At 37.4% G+C, this 3,919-nt stretch overlaps 1 pseudogene; it reads right to left on the bottom strand.

The window, feature by feature from the left end:
• Positions 1 to 2,120: 2,120 nt before the first annotated feature.
• On the bottom strand, positions 2,121 to 3,527 carry LOC101677539 (annotated as a pseudogene).
• Between the last annotated feature and the right edge of the window lie 392 nt (positions 3,528 to 3,919).

Below are 3,919 nucleotides of genomic sequence, written 5' to 3'. Positions count from 1 at the left end.
TCCCAAACACATTCATTTTTCTTAACCATCATAGAATATCAAGAAGCATTCTTGCAGGTTGTGTGTGTGTTTGTGTGTGTGTGTGTGTTGTGAGCTCATTCATGCACGGGTCTGAATATAATTCATATTCTATCTCCTTTTTTACTTACTTTTTTCTTAAGAATTAGATATTGCTAAATAACATCAAGAAATGAAAACTTTATTAATAAAAAAGGAGAAAAATAACATGGTTCTGTTTAGAGGATTTCTGTAAATAAAGTTTACACTGGTTTAGACAATGGTATTCCTAAAACAGCCTGATGATAAGTCTAATGTATTTTAACATTTCAAATTGATGAAAGTAAGCAACCTTACTTTTCAAGTACAGTTAATTTTCTGAGATTCCTTTCTTTCCTCTTCCTACAGAGTGACTCCTTTAATATTTGACAATATCCTTCCAAGATCCTTTATGTTAGTCTTTTTGTGTACCACTCTGAGACATGCAGGGAAGTAGACCTACTACGTAAACCTCACAAGTATTATACCAGGTTTATTTCAAAGACTCCTGTGTTGAGATGTCTCATGATCCTGCATGAAGACATTTTTATTTCAATATTCTGATAAAGCAAATACAGCCTGGGATGACTCAATGACTAGCCCAGAGCCTCACAGTTAATTAGCAGAGGAATTTAGAGTCAGACGCAGACTTGTCAGATTCAAAGGCCTATGTTCTTTATGGAATATCACACACCTTCTGGAAGTTGCAGAATGCCAACTGTAATGGGGTAAAATCACAGACACATTTCAGATTTAGCATTTATCACTAGGATGTTCAGTGCAAAGAACTGATTCCCTTCTCCATGCAAGACCCTGTCATTAATCATTTAGCCTTTTTCTCACACTCAGCACACGATTCCAAAACCAAGGCTCACGTGGGAACGGATTTTACATTTTCAATGAGGTGTCTGTTCCTGGATGTATTAAAACAGATTCATCTTTAATACCATTCTTACCAAACCTTTTTATTACTGGTAACTAGTCAGAGTTTATCTAGAGAGAGCAAGTAAGTATTAAAAGTAGAATCTTAGGATTCATCATCAACATTACGGCTTATAATAGTAGTTACACAGGGAAATAATAGTAGTTACACAGATAAACTAAGAGGTCAGAGGATTTCATAATAGAAATACTCAAGGGGAAAAAAAAGAGTCCTCTTTCAGGTCATATATAAGCATACCTCCTTTCATTGCATTTTGCTTCACTGTGTTTCACAGATACTGCATTTTTTTTTTTTTTTTTTTACAAATTAAAGGTTTGTGGCAACCCTACATTGAACAAGTATAACAGCATCATTTTTTAAATAGCATTTACTCACTTTGTGTCACATTTTGGTAATTCTCAGAGTATTTCAAACTTATTCATTATTAATATATTTGTTATGGTGATCTGTGGCCAGTGATCTACGATGTTACTATTATAATTATCTGGAGGCACCAAAAAGTATGCATTATAAAATGGCAAATTTAATTGGTAAATGTTGTACGTGTTCTGACTGCAGAGATGGTGGAAACAGTAAGAGAACCAGAATTAGAAGTGGAGCCTGAAGACGGAACTGAATTGCTGTAATCTTATGATAAAACTTTAAAGGATCAAAGGTTGTTTCTCATGGATAAGCAAAAAAGTGTGTGTTTTTTTTGTTTGTTTGTTTGTTTTTTAGATGGAATCCACTCCTGGTGAAGATGCTGTGAAGACTGTTGAAATGACAATAATGGTTTTAGAATATTCCATAATTTAGTTGATAAAGCAGTGGCAGGGTTTGAGAGGACTAACTCCAAATTTGGAACAAGTTCTTCTGTGGATAAAATGCTATCAAACAGCATCACATGTTACAGAGAAATTACTCATGAAAGGAAGAGTCGGTCAGTGCGACGAATTCCACTGTTGTCTTTTTAAAGCAATTGCTACAGCCACCCCAAACTTCATCAACCACCCTGATGAGACAGCAGCCACCAACAAGGAGCAAGAGCCTCCATCAACTAAAAGATTAGGAGATGCTGAACGCTCCAAAGATGGTTAGCACTTTTCATCAATAAAGAATTTTTCTTTTAAGAGAAAGCTGTGTCTTTATTGGCTGAATAGGTTTACTTGAGGGGAATGAAGTGGGAGGAGTGGGTGGCCCCAACGCTGGGGGCCAGATGTAGAAGTGATAAAGAACTCGCCCAGGTAGTGGCCAATCATCTTGGGCTTGATTTCCACCTGGATGAAGGTCTTGCCATTGCAGACACCCACCATACTGCCCACCATGCTGCCCCTATCCACCAGGCTGGATGATCGTGTCCTGCAGGTGTGTCTTCAACACCTCAGTTTTCTCCATCAGGGAAGCCTCCTTCTTGGCTTCCTCCAGGTGCTCCAGCAGTGAGTGCTGCTTCCTCTGCAAACCCCAGTTCAGCCTCTGCTGCTGCCGGGCACAGAACCACTGCATCATCTGCTCATAGGATACGTCCAGCAGTTGCTCAAGGTCCACGCCATGGTAGATGAACTCGTAGAAGGTATGCTTCTTCTTCTCTACTTCTGCCATCTTGTCAGCTCTTTGGAAAGGAGTATTTTTTTAAGTAAGGTCATGTACATTGTTTTTCTGGACAGAATGCTATTGCACACTTAAATGTTATTGCACAGTATAATGTGAATATAAATTTTATATGCACTGGGAGACTAAAAAATTCATCTCACTCACTTTATCATCGTATTTGCTTAACTGTTGTGGTCTGGAACCAAATCTGTATTATCTCTGAGGTATGTCTATGTTGCAATAAAGAGCATGAAGCAAATGGATGCCCAATACAGGTAGAGGATAATACCAGAGAAGTTTGAGATAAAAGAGAAAAACTACAGAATACACATCAGAGCAAAAATTCTTCTGTACTAGATCCTACATCCAAAGATCTCAGCTCAATGAATATCAAAAGCATAAGACCCTAGACATTGACCATATCACTGAAAGGCTCGGTAATACTCAAAATTATTTTAAATGGTAGGCAGATATTGGAACCAAATATCACTGAATTGCGGAGGAAGTTATTTCTTTCCCCATTCCTTCTAATTACATTAATAAAGAAGTCTGTGTTCCATGTTAACATGCCTTTAGCACTCTATTAACACTTGTTAATTTCTCCTGTGGAATAATGTAAAGTGTCCTATAAAGATACGTTTATTTACACTAAAAGTCAGTTTAAAGGAAATTAAGTAGACTTTGTGAAGATATGATGAAAATCATAATAATGTACTATAATCATGGAACTTGGGAAACATTGAAATCTAGAGAAAAGGAAGGTGAAATACTAAAGAACCTGAGTCCATTAGCAAAATTTAGGGATGAGCTTCTCTTTGGTTATCTCTGAAATTTGTGGGATGAACTGACACTGGGGTCAGACAAAAGGGTCAGTCGAGGCAAAAAATAATTTGTTTGAATTCCTGGTCATCCAGTGAAGAGCAACCCCCGATGCAAAGATAAATGAGATTCAATTCCTGACCAACCCTTTCCGCAGCATCACAGTATGCTTGCTCCCAATTTGTTTTGTCTCTCACAGAAATTTTCTATTGTAACAGGCTTTCATGGGTAGTTCTAACCACTACAGACAAATTTCTTCCAACCACAGACTGTCTTTCTATTTCATGAGCCATTCACAGGACCTCTAATCACTCATTCCATATTTATGCCAGGCAGTCATTTTCTCCTTGGAATGTCTCCTCCATGTGAAATACACTGAGTTCTTTCTGTCATTCCCTAATTTTCCCTTCACCATCTTGACTTCTCATCACTGCAAAAATTCCAAGTTGTCCATATTTTTAAGGATCACGACCAGAACTGAATATACTATTTTAGGTCTATCAATATTATTTTAAGGATCAGAAAACAGATATGACCAATGGAGCACTAAAA

This window comes from Mustela putorius, unplaced genomic scaffold (genome assembly GCF_011764305.1).
Source record: "Mustela putorius furo isolate JIRA1106 unplaced genomic scaffold, ASM1176430v1.1 tig00000174_pilon_pilon_pilon, whole genome shotgun sequence".
Classification (NCBI taxonomy): Eukaryota; Metazoa; Chordata; class Mammalia; order Carnivora; family Mustelidae; genus Mustela; species Mustela putorius.
The sequence above is the reverse complement of the archived record's forward strand: the minus strand, read 5'-3'. Positions and strand labels throughout refer to the sequence as shown.